Below are 23,893 nucleotides of genomic sequence, written 5' to 3' on the forward strand. Positions count from 1 at the left end.
AATGTAAGGTCAGTGAATGCCTCCCACACTTTTTCCTCTGCTCCTCAATGCTGTGTTCTGTAATTTGCCCACTATTAAAGGTGCACTGCTTCCTGTTGTGTCTTTATATGGACTGTAATTTCTAAAAGGTGGTCATTTGTCCCTTGGCTTTGTGTAGCCTAAGAAATTAATAAGCGTTGGTTGTAACAAAAGTCTATCCTTGAATTAAAACATTTTCCTTCTCAACTTAATCCAGTAGGCACAATAACCATAAATAGTGAATCTATTTTGGGGTAGAGGGCTATGAATACTCACCACAAAGGAACACTGATCCACTCAGCCTCAGTGCACCAAGCTCTGTGCCAGTCATTTGTAAATGCACATCTCTCTCCAACTCTCAAGACAGCTCTAGGCATCAGATAGCATTATACTCATTAGATGGAAAGAAAACTTGAGGCACTAAGAAGTTGAGTGACTGTATAACTCATTGTCGTATACCTCATAAGAACCAGGGACTAGATTTAGATAGAAGGCTATTCAATTTCAAAGACCATGTTTTTGCCCCTTTGAATTATTAACTCCTAAGCTCAGCAAACTCCCTTACTGGTCAAAACTAAGTGTTGTTGTTCAGACTTGATTTCTATAACAGATATCAATCAGTAGGTGCCTTGTACTCTGTAACCGTCATCTTCTGTGGTATCTGTACTACTACTCTGCTCTGATTTTATTTCTATTACTCTGACCAATAATTCCTGGTTTGTATGTACTACTGCTGTCAAATTCTTTGTTGTAAGGCTGTATATTCTGCTTGAATCATTGAATCTTGTAGGGTTTTGCTTGTTTGTTCCCCAAGCATCTGATATGGTATGTTGTCAAGATTCTAGATTCAAGATTTGTGAACTTCATTATCTTTTCAAAGATCTAGAATAAAATTGGCACAGCCTCCTGAGACACTTTCCACATGGACGTCACATTGCTACATGTCAAAAAAAAAAATCAGCCTCTGTCCCACCCATAATCCTTCCCAAGCTTACTCCTATCCATATCAGGGTGATCCTTCTATATTAATCACGAGCCAATAAATCTATTGTGTTAGTTGCAAAAGTGAATTTGTAGATTTTTATTGAAGTTTTGTCTTTTCCATCCTGTTACAATATATATGAATATAAATTTACCATTTTAATAATTTTATGTACTATTTGTATTCATGATATTACCCAATCATTATAATGATCAGAATCCAGAGTATTTTCTTCATACCAAACAGACATGCTGTACCCACTAATTAATAACTTATTATTCACACACTCTTCTGAAGGCCTACTCTAATTTATTCCCATATGAATTTATTGTTTTAATAAACAATATAAGTGGAATGATATACTATGTTTTCTACTATGTCTGGCTTATTGTACTCAGCAAAACATTTTCTTTTTTTCTTAATTTTAACAAAAGCTTTATCTGACCTCTCTGACAAAACTCAAATTCTTTCTTTTTTAAAAAATTAATTAACTTTTTACTGGTAATTTTATTTATTTGCATTTCAAATGTTATTGCCCTTCCCAGTTTTCCTTCCAGAATCCTCCTATCCCCCCGCCCCCCACCTCTATGAGGGTGCTTTCCCATCTGCCCACCCACCACTGTCTCAGCGCGCCCTAGCATTCCCCTATCCTGGATCATCAAGCCTCCACAGGACCAAGGGGCTCCCCTCCCATTGATGCCAAATAATTAACTTTTAAAAATAGAGTCTTCTCTCATACAGTACATCCCAATCAGTTTGGCCTTGGTAGTGTGAGCAAGGAACCTCCACACCACTCCCCCCAGCTCTCCCCACCCCCTTTTACCCCAGATCCATACTAATTCTATTTCCTCTTCAAAAAGAGAAGGCCTCCAAGAGAACATCACCAAACACAACAAATCAAGATACAATAAGACAAGGCAAAAGCCTGCATATGAAGGCTGAACAAGGCAAAGAATCCTAAGAGCAGGCAAAAGAGTCAAAGATACATCTACTCCCACTGTTATGAGTCCCACAAAAACCACCAAGCTGTCAGCCATAGGCAGATGAACCAGCGTAGAAACATGTAGACTCATGCTTGGCATTTCACACTCTGTGAGCTCCTATGAGCCCTAGTTAGTAGATTCGGTGGTTCATATCCTCCTGGTGTCTTCTGTCTTCTCTGATTCCTACAGTCTTTCCTATTCTTCCCCAAGCTTCTAGGGACTCAATGGAGATCTCCACTTTAGAGCCCCATCCCGCCTCTTTACATGTCTGGCTGTGGGTCTCTGCACCTGCTCCTATCTGCAGCTAGAAGCTTCTCTGATGATGACTGGCCAAGGCACTGATCTATGAGTACAGCAGAATATCACTAGGAATCATTTCACTGATTTTTTTGCCTGTCATGTTTGGTTTTATCCTAGGTCTCTGGGCTACCCAGTCACCAGTTCCTGGCCAGTCAGGCGGTGTAGGACATTGGTCCTCATTTCATGGCATAGGGCTCAAGTTAAACCAAACATTGGTTGGCCACTTCCACAAGTTCTGTGCCAGAAGATTTTTCCAGCACATCTTGTAGGCAGGACAGAGTGTAGATTGAGTTTGTGGCTAGGTTTGTGTCCAGGTTTCTCTTTCCATAGCTTTCAGAATACGTTCTCTTATGAAAGAGATTAGAATGTAGGGGTGAAGGCTCCAGGCAGGCACAAGCTCAACCTCTCTGTTTAATGAGCTGTGTGGGTGTTGTCCTTTTCAATAGGGCCTGTCAGTTTTCAGAAAGTGGCTTTGGTTGTTTGGGGATCTCCTCAGGTTCCCCTTGGCCAACACCTCAACTGAGTACAACCCAGTCCCACCAGTGAAAGCCTTCTCTGGCTGCAAAAGATGGCCAGTACAGACTTTGTATCTGTCATTACTAGGAGTCCTCACTAGGGTCACCCACATAGATTCCAGGAAGTTTCCACTGCATCAGGCTTCCATAGTGTACCTCTCCCTCCATATTTCCCACCTAATCCATCCTTCTCTTTTCCACACCTGCTGCCAGTACACCCTCCAAATTGATTCTGTTTCCGCTTTGTGGGAAGATCCAGACTTCTTCTCCTAGAGCTTTCCATTTTACCCAACCTCTCTGGGTCTGTGGATTATAGTTTGATTATCATTTATTTAACTGATAATATCCACATGTAAGTTAATATATGCCACATTTGTCTTTCTTGGTCTGGGATACCTCACTTAGGATGATTTTTCTTTCTATTTTTAAAACTTATTTATTTTGGGTATGTGAGTACACTGTAGCTGTCTTCAGACACACCAGAAGAGGGCATCAGATCTCATTACAGATGGTTGTGAGCCACCATGTGGTTGCTGGGATTTGAACTCAGGACCTCTGGAAGAGCAGTCAGTGCTCTTAACCTCTGAGCCATCTCTCCAGCCCCGGCTGATGTTTTTTTTTTTTTTCCTAGTTTCATCCATTTGCCTGTGAATTTTATGATGTCATTTTTAATTAAAGTTTTTATTGATTCTTTGTACTCTAATCCCACTCATCTCCCTGTACTTTCATATCCACCCTTTGCCCTTGTAATACCCCAAACAAAACAAAATGAAAATCTCACTGTGGAAGCTGTGGTGTGTTACAGCATGTCACACAGTATACCCTTTTGTCCACACTTCTTTGCTTGCAGATGTTTATTGCTATGAGTCATATTGGTCTGGTTCAAGACCTCTGGCTTCTGCTACTGGATCCTCACTGGGGGTTTTCTCAGATATCCCCACTGTTGTCCTGTGTCATGGATATCCTGTAATTTTGGATCTGCAAGATCAGTCCCTTCACTTGCCCCCGTTCATAGATGGGGTAGATGTTAGGGTGGGCCAACTCAGAGTCCTGGATCTGGATCTGTGTTGGTCAGCCTACCAGATCTCCCGCACCTGCACCACCAGGACCAGCTCTTCAGCTATGCCATGCGTGAGGGGCAGGGCCTTTTCTTCCCTTCTCATGCCCTCAGGGCCAGCTGTCTCCTGACTACACCACCAGGGCCAGCTCTAATGTGCTGTCCAGGTGAGGTGCAGGGCCTGCTCTCCCAAGTGCTGTTGCCTGTGAGAGGCTTATGTTTTAATTTTTTATGTATATGATTGTATTATAACTGTCTTCATACACACCAGAAAAGGGTATTGGATCCCATGTTCTGAACCACCATGTGGTTCCAGGGACTTGAACTCAGGACCTCTGGAAGAGCATTTAGTGTTCTTAACCTCTGAGCCATCTCTCCAGTTCCAAGGGGCTCATTTTTTAAACAACTGAGTGATACTCCATTGTGTACTACACTTAATTTATCCATTCTTGAGTTCAGGGACATCTAGGTTGTTTCCAGTTCACGGTGATTGTGAATGAATCCACATAGGTGAGCAAGTGTCCTTGTAGTAGGATGGAATATCCTTTGGCTATATTCCCAAGAATGATATAGCTAGGTCTTAAGGTAGATCCATCCTCAATTTTCTGAGGAACTGCCATATTGATTTCCAGAGTTGCTATGCATGTTTGTACTTCCACCAGCACTGGAGTAGTGTTCCCCTTGCACCGTATCCTCACTGGCATGAGCTGCGCCTTGTGTTGTTGATCTTAGCCATTCTGACAAGTGTTAAGATAGAATCTCAAAGTGGTTTTTGCATTTCCCTGATGGCTATGGATATTCAACAGTTTTTAAACTTTCTCAGCCATTTGAGATTCCTCTGTTGAGAATTCTCTGTTTAGATATGTACCCAATTTTAAAATTGGATTATTTGGGTTTTTGATATCTAATTCCTTGAATTTTATATATTTTGGACATTAGACCTCTATTGGGTGGGGAGTTGGTAAAAATATTTTTCCACTCTATAGGCTGCCACTTCATCTGATTGGCAGGGTTCTTTGCCTTACAGAAGCTTTTCAGTGTCATTAGAGTCTATGTATTTATTTTGTAGTTTATTCCATTCCAGCTTATTTTTTTATTTTCTCTATACTTCTCTCATATAGAATAAAATATCCAATTGTAGTGGCGATTGTGGGAGAGTCAGCAGGCACCAAACTTGTGTACAAGAAAAAATATGATATGCCTCAGACACTTGCTTTGTCAGAAAGCAAATAAGAGTAATAAACATTTGTGAGTTTATCACTAAATGCATACAATTGTACAGAATTTCTTCTAAGTGGTTTTTTAAACATTTTTCATTGGATTTTTTTATTTACATTTTGAATGTTATCCCCTTTCCCAGTTTCACGTCCATAACTCCCCTTCCTGTTCCCCCTCCTGCTTCTTCTATGAGGGTGTTCCTTCACCTATCAACCCACCTCTTCCCGCCTTCCCACCCTGACATTTTCCTACACTGGGGGGTCCAGCCTTGGCAGGGCCAAGGGCTTCTCCTCCCATTGGTTCCCAACAAGGCCATCCTCTGCTACATATGCAGCTGGAGCCATGGATCTGTCCATGTGTACTCTTTGGATGGTGGTTTAGTCACTGGGAGCTCTGGTTCATTGGTATTGTTGTTCTTATGGGGTTGCAAACTCCTTCAGCTCCTTCAATCCTTTCTCTAATTCCTCCAACTGGGACCCATTCTCAGTTCAATGGCTGAATGCAAGAGTCTGCCTCTGTTTTTGCCATGTTCTGGCAGATCCTCTCAGGAGACAGTTATACCAGGTTCCTGTCAGCATGCATTTCTTGGCATCAGCGATATTGTCTGGGTTGGTTGGCATGTACGTATGGTGGTGCATGTGTCTTTGTTGTATGTTGGAGCATCTTTTGAGTATATACACCAAGGAGTGGTACAGCTGGGTCCTCAGGTAGTGCAATGTCCAATTTTCTGAGGAACCAGGGTGATTTCCAAAGTGGTTGTACCAGCTTGCAATTCCATCAACAATGGAGGAGTGTTCTACATGCTCCACTATGTTCATACCAACCTTATTTATAATAGCCAGAAGCTGGAAAGAACCCAGATGCCCTTCAACAGAGGAATGGATATAGAACATGTGGTACATCTGCACAATGGAGGAATCCTCATTGTGGAACTAAAAAATATCATCCTGAGTGAGGTCACCCAATCACAAAAAACGATACATGGCATGCACTCATTGATAAGTGGATGTACTGGCTAGTTTTGTGTGTCAACTTGACACAAGATGGAGTTAAACCAGAGAAAGGAGCCTCAGTTGAGAAATGCCTCCATAAGATCCAGCTATAAGGCATTTTCTCAACTAGTGATCAAGTGGGAGGACCCATGCCATTGTGAGTGGTGCTGTCCCTAGGTTGGTAGTCTTGGTTTCCATAAGAAAGCAAGCTGAGCAAGCCAGGGGGAGCAAGCCAGTAAGAACATCCCTCAATGGCCTCTGCATCAGCTCCTGCTTTCTGACACCTGCTTGAGCTCCAGTCCTGACTTCCTTTGGTGATGAATAGCAATGTGAAAGTGTAAGCTGAATAAACCCCTTTCCTCCACAACTTGCTTCTTGGTCATGATATTTGTGCAGGAATAGAAACCCTGACTAAGATAGTTGATATTAGCCCAAAATCTCAGAATGCCCAATAAACAATTCACAGACCACATGAAACTCAAGAAGAAGGAAGACCAAAAAGTGGATGCTTCAATTCTTAGAAGGGGGAACAAAATACTCACAGGAGGAAATACCAAGACAAAGTGTGGAACAGAGATTGAAGGAAAGGCCATCTAAAGGCTGCCCCCCTTGGGGATCCATACCATATGCAGTCACCAAACCCTGACACTATTGTGGTTGCCAAGAAGTGCATGCTGACAGGAGTCTGATATAGCTGTGTCCTCAGAGTGTCTGCCAGAGCATGACACATACAGAGGTGGATGCTCACAGCCAACCATTGGACTGAGAATGAGGTTCCCAATGGAAGAGCTAGAGAAAGGACCGAAGGAGCTGAAGGGGTTTGTAACCCACAGGAAGAACATCATCAACCAACCAGAGCTCCTAGGGACTAAACCACCAACCAAAGAGTACACATGGATCGATAAGGATGGTCTTGTTGGGCATCAATGGGAGGAGTGGCCCTTGGCCCTGTGAATGCTAGATGCTCCAGTGTAGGGGAAAGTCAGGGCAGGGAGGTGGCAGGGAGTGGGTGGATTGGTGGGGGAGCTTCCTCATAGAGGCAGGGAGTATGGGATAGGGGCTTTCTTGAGGGGAAACCAGGAAAGAGGTAAAGATTTGATATGTAAATAAAGAAACTATTCAATAAACGAAAAGAAAAAAGTTGCTGTGGTCATGGTTTCTCATCATAGGTATGAAGTATTAGGTCAAGGTTTGAATCCAAGAAATCTGAGTTTTATAACCCATACTCAGTATATCTCCTCTTATTTCCCAACTCAATCTTTTCCCCCAGCTCTTTGGTCAGCTTCTTCCATACAGTCTTTTCATGGTACTAACCTCTTTTTTTGTAATTAGAAGATAGTAATAAACATCATATAGTCCTTTTTTTCCTACCTCATCCATATACTTATTTACATTACTCTGCATCCTTTCCTGTTGCTATGACACTATAGATATCACTATATATAATTATATTGCCTACAGATCAGAAGGCCACTTACAGATACAAGCATGAAGAATGTGATGGTGTATATATTAGTGATTATTCTGGATCAAGAACCAACTATGAAATAAATTTGTGTGAAACTGATTTTAGAATGGTTAATTTAGTTTAGAAGACTCATCCTAAATTTGGGAAACACAATCTTGTATGCTATGGTGTTGGACTGAATAATGCTTGAATTACCCTAGTTGCCTAGAACACATGAAACTCAAGACGGATGATCAAAATGTGAATGCCTCACTCCTTCTTTAAAAGGGGAACAAGAATACCCTTGGCAGGGAATAGAGAGGCAAAGATTAAAACAGACACAGAAGGAACACCCATTCAGAGCCTGCCCCACATGTGGCCCATACATATACAGCCACCCAATTAGACAAGATGGATGGAGCAAAGAAGTGCAGGCAGACAGGAGCCGGATGTAGATTGCTCCTGAGAGACACAGCCAGAATACAGCAAATACATAGGCGAATGCCAGCCGCAAACCACTGAACCGAGAATGGGACCCCTGTTGAAGGAATCAGAGAAAGGACTGAAAGAGCTTGAAGGGGCTCGAGACTCCATATGAACAACAATGCCAAGCAACCAGAGCTTCCAGGACTAAGCCACTACCCAAAGATTATACATGGACTGACCCTGGGCTCCAACCTCATAGGTAAAATAGAGAAAGAAAACTAAGCAGTAGCGTTTGTCTTCTTCCTGACTGTCAATGCAATGTGACCTGCTCTTTCCACTGTACCTTCTTGGTATACCTAATGGATGGCACACTGATACTGTGAGTCAAAACAAACCATTGCTTAAGTTGCTTTTGTCATAGCAACAGGAAAAGGATACAGAATAATGTAGATAAGTATATAGATGAGGTAGGACAAAAGGACTATATGATGTTTATTACTTTCTTCTCATTAAAAAAATAGAGGTTAGTACCATGGACTGTATAGAAGAAGCTGACCAGAGACCTGGGGGGAAAGATTGAGTTGGGAAATAAGAAGAGATATACTGGCTGCCGCTGCAGAGAGCCCCTGGGCAGCACCCCACGAGCGAACCTGAGCCTCGGGACCACAGGTAAGACCAAATTTTCTGCTGCAAGAAAGCTGCCTGGTGAGCTTGGGACACACGGAAGCAGAATTTCTCTAGGACCGGGCACGTTCTGTGTTTACCGGACGTCCCACACCCACGGATCCCGGCCCGCAGCAGCTCTCTGTTCCCAGACCGGGTGAGAGAGAGACCCAACCGCCTGGTCAGGTGGGCACTCCTGAGGCTGCAGAGCGGAAGAGACCACCAACACTGCTCACCCCTGCCCACATCCCTGGCCCAAGAGGAAACTGTATAAGGCCTCTGGGCTCCCGTGGGGGAGGGCCCAGGAGCGGCAGGACCCCTGCCTGAGACACCGCCGGAACCTGAAAGAAACAGACCGGATAAACAGTTCTCTGCACCCAAATCCCGTGGGAGGGAGAGCTAAACCTTCAGAGAGGCAGACAAGCCTGGGAAACCAGAAGAGACTGCTCCCTGCACACACATCTCGGACGCCAGAGGAAAAAGCCAAAGACCATCTGGAACCCTGGTGCACTGAAGCTCCCGGAAGGGGCGGCACAGGTCTTCCTGGTTGCTGCCGCTGCAGAGAGCCCGTGGGCAGCACCCCACGAGTGAACTTGAGCCTCAGGACCACAGGTAAGACCAAATTTTCTGCTGCAAGAAAGCTGCCTGGTGAACTCAAGACACAGGCCCACAGGAACAGCTGAAGACCTGTAGAGAAGAAAAACTACACGCCCGAAAGCAGAACACTCTGTCCCCATAACTGACTGAAAGAGAGGAAAACAGGTCTACAGCACTCCTGACACACAGGCTTATAGGACAGTCTAGCCACTGTCAGAAATAGCAGAACAAAGTAACACTAGAGATAATCTGATGGCGAGAGGCAAGCACAGGAACCCAAGCAACAGAAACCAAGATCACATGGCATCATCGGAGCCCAATTCTCCCACCAAAGCAAACACGGAATATCCAAACACACCAGAAAAGCAAGATCTAGTTCCAAAATCATATTTGATCATGATGCTAGAGGACTTCAAGAAAGACATGAAGAACTCCCTTAGAGAACAAGTAGAAGCCTACAGAGAGGAATCGCAAAAATGCCTGAAAGAATCGCAAAAATCCCTGAAAGAATTCCAGGAAAACATAAATAAACAAGTAGAAGCCCATAGAGAGGAGACACAAAAATCCCTGAAAGAATTCCAGGAAAACACAATCAAACAGTTGAAGGAATTAAAAATGGAAATAGAAGCAATCAAGAAAGAACACATGGAAACAACCCTGGATATAGAAAACCAAAAGAAGAGACAAGGAGCTGTAGATACAAGCTTCACCAACAGAATACAAGAGATGGAAGAGAGAATCTCAGGAGCAGAAGATTCCATAGAAATCATTGACTCAACTGTCAAAGATAATGTAAAGCAGAAAAAGCTACTGGTCCAAAACATACAGGAAATCCAGGACTCAATGAGAAGATCAAACCTAAGGATAATAGGTATAGAAGAGAGTGAAGACTCCCAGCTCAAAGGACAAGTAAATATCTTCAACAAAATCATAGAAGAAAACTTCCCTAACCTAAAAAAAGAGATACACATAGACATACAAGAAGCCTACAGAACTCCAAATAGATTGGACCAGAAAAGAAACACCTCCCGTCACATAATTGTCAAAACACAAAACGCACAAAATAAAGAAAGAATATTAAAAGCAGTAAGGGAAAAAGGTCAAGTAACATATAAAGGCAGACCTATCAGAATCACACCAGACTTCTCGCCAGAAACTTTGAAGGGCAGAAGATCCTGGATTGATGTCATACAGACCCTAAGAGAACACAAATGCCAGCCCAGGTTACTGTATCCAGCAAAACTCTCAATTAACATTGATGGAGAAACCAAGATATTCCATGACAAAACCAAATTTACACAATATCTTTCCACAAATCCAGCACTACAAAGATAATAAATGGTAAAGCCCAACATAAGGAGGCAAGCTATACCCCAGAAGAAGCAAGAAACTAATCGTCGTGGCAACAAAACAAAGAGAATGAAAGCACACAAACATAACCTCACATCCAAATATGAATATAAAGGGAAACAATAATCACTATTCCTTACTATCTCTCAATATCAATGGCCTCAACTCCCCAATAAAAAGACATAGATTAACAAACTGGATACGTAACGAGGACCCTGCATTCTGCTGCCTACAGGAAACACACCTCAGAGACAAAGACAGACACTACCTCAGAGTGAAAGGCTGGAAAACAACTTTCCAAGCAAATGGTCAGAAGAAGCAAGCTGGAGTAGCCATTCTAATATCAAATAAAATCAATTTTCAACTAAAAGTCATCAAAAAAGATAAGGAAGGACACTTCATATTCATCAAAGGAAAAATCCACCAAGATGAACTCTCAATCCTAAATATCTATGCCCCAAATACAAGGGCACCTACATACGTAAAAGAAACCTTACTAAAGCTCAAAACACACATTGCACCTCACACAATAATAGTGGGAGATTTCAACACCCCACTCTCATCAATGGACAGATCATGGAAACAGAAATTAAACAGTGATGTCGACAGACTAAGAGAAGTCATGAGCCAAATGGACTTAACGGATATTTATAGAACATTCTATCCTAAAGCAAAAGGATATACCTTCTTCTCAGCTCCTCATGGTACTTTCTCCAAAATTGACCATATAATTGGTCAAAAAACAGGCCTCAACAGGTACAGAAAGATAGAAAGAATCCCATGCGTGCTATCGGATCACCACGGCCTAAAACTGGTCTTCAATAACAATAAGGGAAGAATGCCCACATATACGTGGAAATTGAACAATGCTCTACTCAATGATAACCTGGTCAAGGAAGAAATAAAGAAAGAAATTAAAAACTTTTTAGAATTTAATGAAAATGAAGATACAACATACTCAAACTTATGGGACACAATGAAAGCTGTGCTAAGAGGAAAACTCATAGCGCTGAGTGCCTGCAGAAAGAAACAGGAAAGAGCATATGTCAGCAGCTTGACAGCACACCTAAAAGCTCTAGAACAAAAAGAAGCAAATACACCCAGGAGGAGTAGAAGGCAGGAAATAATCAAACTCAGAGCTGAAATCAACCAAGTAGAAAGAAAAAGGACCATAGAAAGAATCAACAGAACCAAAAGTTGGTTCTTTGAGAAAATCAACAAGATAGATAAACCCTTAGCCAGACTAACGAGAGGACACAGAGAGTGCGTCCAAATTAACAAAATCAGAAATGAAAAGGGAGACATAACTACAGATTCAGAGGAAATTCAAAAAATCATCAGATCTTACTATAAAAACCTATATTCAACAAAATTTGAAAATCTGCAGGAAATGGACAATTTCCTAGACAGATACCAGGTACCGAAGTTAAATCAGGAACAGATAAACCAGTTAAACAACCCCATAACTCCTAAGGAAATAGAAGCAGTCATTAAAGGTCTCCCAACCAAAAAGAGCCCAGGTCCGGACGGGTTTAGTGCAGAATTCTATCAAACCTTCATAGAAGACCTCATACCAATATTATCCAAACTATTCCACAAAATTGAAACAGATGGAGCACTACCGAATTCCTTCTACGAAGCCACAATTACTCTTATACCTAAACCACACAAAGACACAACAAAGAAAGAGAACTTCAGACCAATTTCCCTTATGAATATCGACGCAAAAATACTCAATAAAATTCTGGCAAACCGAATTCAAGAGCACATCAAAACAATCATCCACCATGACCAAGTAGGCTTCATCCCAGGCATGCAGGGATGGTTTAATATACGGAAAACCATCAACGTGATCCATTATATAAACAAACTGAAAGAACAGAACCACATGATCATTTCATTAGATGCTGAGAAAGCATTTGACAAAATTCAACACCCCTTCATGATAAAAGTCCTGGAAAGAATAGGAATTCAAGGCCCATACCTAAACATAGTAAAAGCCATATACAGCAAACCAGTTGCTAACATTAAACTAAATGGAGAGAAACTTGAAGCAATCCCACTAAAATCAGGGACTAGACAAGGCTGCCCACTCTCTCCCTACTTATTCAATATAGTTCTTGAAGTTCTAGCCAGAGCAATCAGACAACAAAAGGAGATCAAGGGGATACAGATCGCAAAAGAAGAGGTCAAAATATCACTATTTGCAGATGATATGATAGTATATTTAAGTGATCCCAAAAGTTCCACCAGAGAACTACTAAAGCTGATAAACAACTTCAGCAAAGTGGCTGGGTATAAAATTAACTCAAATAAATCAGTTGCCTTCCTCTATACAAAAGAGAAACAAGCCGAGAAAGAAATTAGGGAAACGACACCCTTCACAATAGACCCAAATAATATAAAGTACCTCAGTGTGACTTTAACCAAGCAAGTAAAAGATCTGTACAATAAGAACTTCAAGACACTGAGGAAAGAAATTGAAGAAGACCTCAGAAGATGGAAAGAGCTCCCATGCTCATGGATTGGCAGGATTAATATAGTAAAAATGGCCATTTTACCAAAAGCAATCTACAGATTCAATGCAATCCCCATCAAAATACCAATCCAATTCTTCAAAGAGTTAGACAGAACAATTTGCAAATTCATCTGGAATAACAAAAAACCCAGGATAGCTAAAGCTATCCTCAACAATAAAAGGACTTCAGGGGGAATCACTATCCCTGAACTCAAGCAGTATTACAGAGCAATAGTGATAAAAACTGCATGGTATTGGTACAGAGACAGACAGATAGACCAATGGAATAGAATTGAAGACCCAGAAATGAACCCACACACCTATGGTCACTTGATTTTTGACAAAGGAGCCAAAACCATCCAATGGAAAAAAGATAGCATTTTCAGCAAATGGTGCTGGTTCATCTGGAGGGCAACATGTAGAAGAATGCAGATCGATCCATGCTTATCACCCTGTACAATGCTTAAGTCCAAGTGGATCAAGGACCTCCACATCAAACCAGACACACTCAAACTAATAGAAGAAAAACTAGGGAAGCATCTGGAACACATGGGCACTGGAAAAAATTTCCTCAACAAAACACCAATGGCTTATGCTCTAAGATCAAGAATCGACAAATGGGATCTCATAAAACTGCAAAGATTCTGTAAGGCAAAGGACACTGTGGTTAGGACAAAACGGCAAGCAACAGATTGGGAAAAGATCTTTACCAATCCTACAACAGATAGAGGCCTTATTTCCAAAATATACAAAGAACTCAAGACGTTAGACCGCAGGGAAACAAATAACCCTATTAAAAAATGGGGTTCAGAGCTAAACAAAGAATTCACAGCTGAGGAATGCCGAATGGCTGAGAAACACCTAATGAAATGTTCAACATCTTTAGTCATAAGGGAAATGCAAATCAAAACAACCCCGAGATTTCACCTCACACCAGTGAGAATGGCTAAGATCAAAAACTCAGGTGACAGCAGATGCTGGCGAGGATGTGGAGAAAGAGGAACACTCCTCCATTGTTGGTGGGATTGCAGACTGGTAAAACCATTCTGGAAATCAGTCTGGAGGTTCCTCAGAAAATTGGACATTGAACTGCCTGAGGATCCAGCTATACCTCTCTTGGGCATATACCCAAAAGATGCCTCAGCATATAAAAGAGACACGTGCTCCACTATGTTCATCGCAGCCTTATTTATAATAGCCAGAAACTGGAAAGAACCCAGATGCCCTTCAACAGAGGAATGGATACAGAAAATGTGGTACATCTACACAATGGAATATTACTCAGCTATCAAAAACAACGAGTTTATGAAATTCGTAGGCAAATGGTTGGAACTGGAAAATATCATCCTGAGTGAGCTAACCCAATCACAGAAAGACATACATGGTATGCACTCATTGATAAGTGGCTATTAGCCCAAATGCTTGAATTACCCTAGATCCCTAGAACAAACGAAACTCAAGACGGATGATCAAAATGTGAATGCTTCACTCCTTCTTTAAATGAGGAAAAAGAATACCCTTGGCAGGGAAGGGAGAGGCAAAGATTAAAACAGAGACTGAAGGAACACTCATTCAGAGCCTGCCCCACATGTGGCCCATACATATACAGCCACCCAATTAGACAAGATGGATGACGCAAAGAAGTGCAGACCGACAGGAGCCGGATGTAGATCTCTCCTGACAGACACAGCCAGAATACAGCAAATACAGAGGCGAATGCCAGCAGCAAACCACTGAACTGAGAATAGGTCCCCTATTGAAGGAATCAGAGAAAGAACTGGAAGAGCTTGAAGGGGCTCGAGACCCCAAAAGTACAACAATGCCAAGCAACCAGAGCTTCCAGGGACTAAGCCACTACCTAAAGACTATACAGGGACTGACCCTGGACTCTGACCCCATAGGTAGCAATGAATATCCTAGTAAGAGCACCAGTGGAAGGGGAAGCCCTGGGTCCTGCTAAGACTGAACCCTCAGTGAACTAGTCTATGGGGGGAGGGCGGCAATGGGGGGAGGGTTGGGAGGGGAACACCCATAAGGAAGGGGAGGAGGAGAGGGATGTTTGCCCGGAAACCGGGAAAGGGAATAACACTCAAAATGTATATAAGAAATACTCAAGTTAATAAAAAAATAATAATAAAAAAAGAAAAAAAAGAAGAAGAGATATACTGAGTTGCTATAAGTATGACATTTCTTCCCAACCAAACTAAACCACACTAAAGTCTTTAAATTAGTTCATACTATCTACAATCCTTATTGAGCAGTATAGACTAATATAGGACTCAGGAATGCAAATTTTACCAGCTCTAAATTGTTTGAGAGGAGTGACATAGTTGACTAAGAAACTGTAGCACTTTGGGAGCTGATGGTCCTATTACATGCTCTCTATGCTTTCTGAACAAACCACACTTCATTCCTCCTTTGCCTTTGCTTACGCTGTGCCGTTCATCTAGGGATATAGTGACCCTTACCTCTCAATTCCTCTTCTACAGCTGAAGAATTAATAGATATTTCTCAAATTCCTATTCAGGGGCTGTTGAAAGTATATAGCAAAGTATCAATATGACAAACAAATGATAAAAATCCTCTGAATGATGTCATTGTACCACAAACTTGAATCATAATTCTTTGTTTAGGACTAGAGAGATCAACTAATTTGAACAAATTTATAAAATCATAACATTTCAGAGGCAAAGAGCACATGGCTTTATAATACAGTTTTATAATGTGCTGAATGAAGCATATTCACCGATTTAGAGCACATAGTTTATGATGAATATTTTATTCTTTTTTCATTGAAAATAAATTCTCATCTTATACAATATATCCTAATTAGTTTTTCCTCCTTCTGTTCCTCCCAGTCCCTCCTCACCTTCTTTCCCATCTGGATTTATCACTTTCTGTCTCTCAGTAGAAAATAAGCAGACTTATAAGGAATATTAATAAAATATAACAAAATAAATATGATAAGACAAAACAAAGCTATAACATTAGAGCTGGACAACACAAACAAGTAAAAGAGACCAAGAAAAGGCACATGAAATAGGTATGGACACATTGGGTTTGCACACTCAGGAATCCCATAAAAATACTAAACTAAACCCATTATACACACACACACACACACACACACACACACACACACACACACGGCATGTGAGGTGAAAAGACAGAAAACAAAACAATTTGTACGGTACCATGACATTGTGCGACAAGGAACTTCGAAGAATGTGGAGTTCATTTCTATTTTTCATCTACTGCTGGGCACACAGCCTATCCTTAAGAGTAGTTTGTTTCCCCCGTGAGAGTCCCTTGGGGGAATCTAAATTTTCACCTGCAAGTGGCTGTGATAGATGTTTTAAAAGTAGCTTTTCGGGTGCACTGAAGCTCCCGGAAGGGGCAGCACAGGTCTTCCTGGTTGCTGCCGCTGCAGAGAGCCCGTGGGCAGCACCCCGCGAGCAAACTTGAGCCTCGGGACCACAGGTAAGACCAACTTGTCTGCTGCAAGAAAGCTGCCTGGTGAACTCAAGACACAGGCCCACAGGAACAGTTGAAGACCTGTAGAGAGGAAAACCTACACGCCCGAAAGCAGAACACTCTGTCCCCATAACTGACTGAAAGAGAGGAAAACAGGTCTACAGCACTCCTGACACACAGGCTTATAGGATAGTCTAGCCACTGTCAGAAATAGCAGAACAAAGTAACACTAGAGATAAGCTGATGGCTAGAGGCAAGCGCAGGAACCCAAGCAACAGAAACCAAGACTACATGGCATCATCGGAGCCCAATTCTCCCACCAAAACAAACATGGAATATCCAAACACACCAGAAAAGCAAGATCTAGTTTCAAAATCATATTTGATCATGATGCTGGAGGACTTCAAGAAAGACGTGAAGAACTCCCTTCGAGAACAAGTAGAAGCCTACAGAGAGTAATCGCAAAAATCCCTGAAAGAATTCCAGGAAAACACAATCAAACAGTTGAAGGAATTAAAAATGGAAATAGAAGCAATCAAGAAAGAACACATGGAAACAACCCTAATATAGAAAACCAAAAGAAGAGACAAGGAGCTATAGATACAAGCTTCACCAACAGAATACAAGAGATGGAAGAGAGAATCTCAGGAGCAGAAGATTCCATAGAAATCATTGACTCAACTGTCAAAGATAATGTAAAGCGGAAAAAGCTACTGGTCCAAAACATACAGGAAATCCAGGACTCAATGAGAAGATCAAACCTAACGATAATAGGTATAGAAGAGAGTGAAGACTCCCAGCTCAAAGGACCAGTAAATATCTTCAACAAAATCATAGAAGAAAACTTCCCTAACCTAAAAAAAGAGATACCCATAGGCATACAAGAAGCCTACAGAACTCCAAATAGATTGGACCAGAAAAGAAACACATCCCGTCACATAATAGTCAAAACACCAAACGCACAAAATAAAGAAAGAATATTAAAAGCAGTAAGGGAAAAAGGTCAAGTAACATATAAAGGCAGACCTATCAGAATCACACCAGACTTCTCGCCAGAAACTATGGAGGCCAGAAGATCCTGGACTGATGTCATACAGACCCTAAGAGAAGACAAATGCCAGCCCAGGTTACTGTATCCTGCAAAACTCTCAATTAACATAGATGGAGAAACCAAGATATTCCATGACAAAACCAAATTTACACAATATCTTTCTACAAATCCAGCACTACAAAGGATAATAAATGGTAAAGCCCAACATAAGGAGGCAAGCTATACCCTAGAAGAAGCAAGAAACTAATCGTCTTGGAAACAAAACAAAGAGAATGAAAGCACACAAACATAACCTCACATCCAAATATGGATATAACGGGAAGCAATAATCACTATTCCTTAGTATCTCTCAACATCAATGGCCTCAACTCCCCAATAAAAGGACATAGATTAACAAACTGGATACGCAACGAGGACCCTGCATTCTGCTGCCTACAGGAAACACACCTCAGAGACAAAGACAGACATTACCTCAGAGTGAAAGGCTGGAAAACAACTTTCCAAGCAAATGGTCTGAAGAAGCAAGCTGGAGTAGCCATTCTAATATCAAATAAAATCAATTTTCAACTAAAAGTCATCAAAAAAGATAAGGAAGGACACTTCATATTCATCAAAGGAAAAATCCATCAAGATGAACTCTCAATCCTAAATATCTATGCCCCAAATACAAGGGCACCTACATATGTAAAAGAAACCTTACTAAAGCTCAAAACACACATTGCACCTCACACAATAATAGTGGGAGATTTCAACACCCCACTCTCATCAATGGACAGATCATGGAAACAGAAATTAAACAGTGATGTCGACAGACTAAGAGAAGTCATGAGCCAAATGGACTTAACGGATATTTATAGAACATTCTATCCTAAAGCAAAAGGATATAACTTCTTCTCAGCTCCTCATGGTACTTTCTCCAAAATTGACCATATAATTGGTCCAAAAACGGGCCTCAACAGGTACAGAAAGATAGAAATAATCCCATGCGTGCTATCGGATCACCACGGCCTAAAACTGGTCTTCAATAACAATAAGGGAAGAATGCCCACATATACGTGGAAATTGAACAATGCTCTACTCAATGATAACCTGGTCAAGGAAGAAATAAAGAAAGAAATTAAAAACTTTTTAGAATTTAATGAAAATGAAGATACAACATACTCAAACTTATGGGACACAATGAAAGCTGTGCTAAGAGGAAAACTCATAGCGCTGAGTGCCTGCAGAAAGAAACAGGAAAGAGCATATGTCAGCAGCTTGACAGCACACCTAAAAGCTCTAGAACAAAAAGAAGCAAATACACCCAGGAGGAGTAGAAGGCAGGAAATAATCAAACTCAGAGCAGAAATCAACCAAGTAGAAACAAATAGGACCATACAAAGAATCAACAGAACCAAAAGTTGGTTCTTTGACAAAATCAACAAGATAGATAAACCCTTAGCCAGACTAACGAGAGGACACAGAGAGTGCGTCCAAATTAACAAAATCATAAATGAAAAGGGAGACATAACAACAGATTCAGAGGAAATTCAAAATATCATCAGATCTTACTATAAAAACCTATATTCAACAAAATTTGAAAATCTTCAGGAAACGGACAATTTCCTAGACAGATACCAGGTACCGAAGTTAAATCAGGAACAGATAAACCAGTTAAACAACCCCATAACTCCTAAGGAAATAGAAGCAGTCATTAAAGGTCTCCCAACCAAAAAGAGCCCAGGTCCAGACGGGATTAGTGCAGAATTCTATCAAACCTTCATAGAAGACCTCATACAAATATTATCCAAACTATTCCACAAAATTGAAACAGATGGATCACTACCGAATACCTTCTACGAAGCCAAAATTACTCTTATACCTAAACCACACAAAGACACAACAAAGAAAGAGAACTTCAGACCAATTTCCCTTATGAATATCGACGCAAAAATACTCAATAAAATTCTGGCAAACCGAATCCAAGAGCACATCAAAACAATCATCCACCATGACCAAGTAGGCTTCATCCCAGGCATGCAGGGATGGTTTAATATACGGAAAACCATCAACGTGATCCATTATATAAACAAACTGAAAGAAAAAAAACCACATGATCATTTCATTAAACGCTGAGAAAGCATTTGACAAAATTCAACACCCCTTCATGATAAAAGTCCTGGAAAGAATAGGAATTCAAGGCCCATACCTGAACATAGTAAAAGCCATATACAGCAAACCAGTTGCTAACATTAAACTAAATGGAGAGAAACTTGAAGCAATCCCACTAAAATCAGGGACTAGACAAGGCTGGCCACTCTCTCCCTACTTATTCAATATAGTTCTTGAAGTTCTAGCCAGAGCAATCAGACAACAAAAGGAGGTCAAGGGGATACAGATCGGAAAAGAAGAAGTCAAAATATCACTATTTGCAGATGATATGATAGTATATTTAAGTGATCCCAAAAGTTCCACCAGAGAACTACTAAAGCTGATAGACAACTTCAGCAAAGTGGCTGGGTATAAAATTAACTCAAATAAATCAGTTGCCTTCCTCTATACAAAAGAGAAACAAGCCGAGAAAGAAATTAGGGAAACGACACCCTTCATAATAGACCCAAATAATATAAAGTACCTCGGTGTGACATTAACCAAGCAAGTAAAAGATCTGTACAATAAGAACTTCAAGACACTGAAGAAGGAAATTGAAGAAGACCTCAGAAGATGGAAAGAGCTCCCATGCTCATGGATTGGCAGGATTAATATAGTAAAAATGGCCATTTTACCAAAAGCAATCTACAGATTCAACGCAATCCCCATCAAAATACCATTCCAATTCTTCAAAGAGTTAGACAGAACAATTTGCAAATTCATCTGGAATAACAAAAAACCCAGGATAGCTAAAGCTATCCTCAACAATAAAAGGACTTCAGGGGGAATCACTATCCCTGAACTCAAGCAGTATTACAGAGCAATAGTGATAAAAACTGCATGGTATTGGTACAGAGACAGACAGATAGACCAATGGAATAGAATTGAAGACCTAGAAATGAACCCACACACCTATGGGCACTTGATTTTTGACAAAGGAGCCAAAACCATCAAATGGAAAAAAGATAGCATTTTCAGCATATGGTGCTGGTTCAACTGGAGGTCAACATGTAGAAGAATGCAGATCGATCCATGCTTATCACCCTGTACAAAGCTTAAGTCCAAGTGGATCAAGGACCTCCACATCAAACCAGACACACTCAAACTAATAGAAGAAAAACTAGGGAAGCATCTGGAACACATGGGCACTGGAAAAAATTTCCTAAACAAAACACCAATGGCTTGTGCTCTAAGATCAAGAATCGACAAATGGGATCTCATAAAACTGCAAAGCTTCTGTAAGGCGAAGGACACTGTGGTTAGGACAAAACGGCAACCAACAGATTGGGAAAAGATCTTTACCAATCCTACAACAGATAGAGGCCTTATTTCCAAAATATACAAAGAACTCAAGAAGTTAGACCGCAGGGAAACAAATAACCCTATTCAAAAATGGGGTTCAGAGCTAAACAAAGAATTCACAGCTGAGGAATGCCGAATGGCTGAGAAACACCTAAAGAAATGTTCAATATCTTTAGTCATAAGGGAAATGCAAATCAAAACAACCCTGAGATTTCACCTCACACCAGTGAGAATGGCTAAGATCAAAAACTCAGGTGACAGCAGATGCTGGCGAGGATGTGGAGAAAGAGGAACACTCCTCCATTGTTGGTGGGGTTGCAGACTGGTAAAACCATTCTGGAAATCAGTCTGGAGGTTCCTCAGAAAATTCGACATTGAACTGCCTGAGGATCCAGCTATACCTCTCTTGGGCATATACCCAAAAGATGCCTCAACATATAAGAGAGACACGTGCTCCACTATGTTCATCGCAGCCTTATTTATAATAGACAGAAGCTGGAAAGAACCCAGATGCCCTTCAACAGAGGAATGGATACAGAAAATGTGGTACATCTACACAATGGAATATTACTCAGCTATCAAAAACAACGACTTTATGAAATTCGTAGGCAAATGGTTGGAACTGGAAAACATCATCCTGAGTGAGCTAACCCAATCACAGAAAGACATACATGGTATGCACTCATTGATAAGTGGCTATTAGCCCAAATGCTTGAATTACCCTAGATGCCTAGAACAAATGAAACTCAAGACGGATGATCAAAATGTGAATGCTTCACTCCTTCTTTAAAAGGGGAACAAGAATACACTTCGCAGGGAAGAGAGAGGCAAAGATTAAAACAGAGACTGAAGGAACACCCATTCAGAGCCTGCCCCACATGTGGCCCATACATATACAGCCATCCAATTAGACAAGATGGATGAAGCAGAAGAAGTGCAGACCGACAGGAGCCGGATGTAGATCTCTCCTGACAGACACAGCCAGAATACAGCAAATACAGAGGCGAATGCCAGCAGCAAACCACTGAACTGAGAATAGGTCCCCCATTGAAGGAATCAGAGAAAGAACTGGAAGAGCTTGAAGGGGCTCGAGACCCCATATGTACAACAATGTCAAGCAACCAGAGCTTCCAGGGACTAAGCCACTACCTAAAGACTATACATGGACTGACCCTGGACTCTGACCTCATAGGTAGCAATGAATATCCTAGTAAGAGCACCAGTGGAAGGTAAAGCCCTGGGTCCTGCTAAGACTGAACCCCCAGTGAACTAGACTGTTGGGGGGAGGGCGGCAATGGGGGAGGGTCGGGAGGGGAACACCCATAAGGAAGGGGAGGAGGGAGGGGGATGTTTGCCCGGATACCGGGAAAGGGAATAACACTCGAAATGTATATAAGAAATACTCAAGTTAATAAAAAAAAAAGAAAAAAAAAGTAGCTTTTCATACCAAAGCAATGTGTCAGTGGTGACCCTTGTCTGCTTGAACCTTTAAACTTACCCATTAAATTCATTCTCATAGCAACTCTACAGCAAAATGTGTGTCAAGCCTTTATACTACTCTAAAAAGCTATCACAAACGCAGAAATATATAAAGAACCTTGTTTGCCCATTATTATGGGAAGAAGGCTGGTTAAAGTGGCATGAGGGAGTTTGGGAAGTGATGAATATTTCTATCTCAGAATTGTGTAATTAAAGATATTTCAGAGTGGTCTAGATACTCAGAACAAAGAGAAATCTGAAATCAAATATATGAAGATGAGACACCGACCGGATAAACAGTTCTCTGCACCCAAATCCCGTGGGAGGGAGAGCTAAACTTTCAGAGAGGCAGACACTCCTGGGAAACCAGAAGAGACTGCACTCTGCACACATTACTGATTCCAGAGGAAAACTCCAAATGCCATCTGGAACCCTGGTGCACTGAAGCTCCTGGAAAGGGCAGCACAGATCTTCCTGGTGGCTGCCGCCGCAGAGAGCTCATAAGCAAAACCCCACGAGCAAACTTGAGCCTCGGGACCACAGGTAAGACCAACTTTTCTGCTGCAAGCGACCTGCCTGGTGAACTCAAGACACAGGCCCACAGGAACAGCTGAAGACCTGTAGATAGGAAGAACTACACGCCCAAAAGCAGAACACTCTATCCCCATAACTGGCTGAAAGAAAACAGGAAAACAGGTCTACAGCACTCCTGAAACACAGGCTTATAGGACAGTCTAGCCACTGTCAGAAATAGCAGAACAAAGTAACACTAGAGATAATCTGATGGCGAGAGGCAAGAGCAGGAACCCAAGCAACAGAAACCAAGATCACATGGCATCATCGGAGCCCAATTCTCCCACCATAGCGACCACTAAATATCCAAACACACCAGAAAAGCAAGATCTAGTTTCAAAATCATATTTGATCATGATGCTGGAGGACTACAAGAAAGACGTGAAGAACTCCCTTAGAGAACAAGTAGAAGCCTACAGAGAAGAATCGCAAAAATCCCTGAAAGAATTCCAGGAAATCATAAATAAACAAGTAGAAGACCATAGAGAGGAGTCACAAAAATCCCTGAAAGAATTCCAGGAAATCATAAACAATAGAAGCCCATAGAGAGGAGTCACAAAAATCCATGAAAGAATTCCAAGAAAACACAAACAAACAGTTGAAGGAATTAAAAATGGAAAAAGAAGCAATAAACAAAGAACACAGGGAAACAAACCTGGATATGGAAAAAAAAAGAAGAGACAAGGAGCTGTAGATATGAGCTTCACCAACAGAATACAAGAGATGGAAGAGAGAATCTCAGGAGTAGAAGATTCCATAGAAATCATCGACTCAACTGTCAAAGATAATGTAAAGCGGAAAAAGCTACTGGTCCAAAA

This window comes from Rattus norvegicus, chromosome X, assembly GCF_036323735.1.
Source record: "Rattus norvegicus strain BN/NHsdMcwi chromosome X, GRCr8, whole genome shotgun sequence".
Taxonomy (NCBI): domain Eukaryota; kingdom Metazoa; phylum Chordata; class Mammalia; order Rodentia; family Muridae; genus Rattus; species Rattus norvegicus.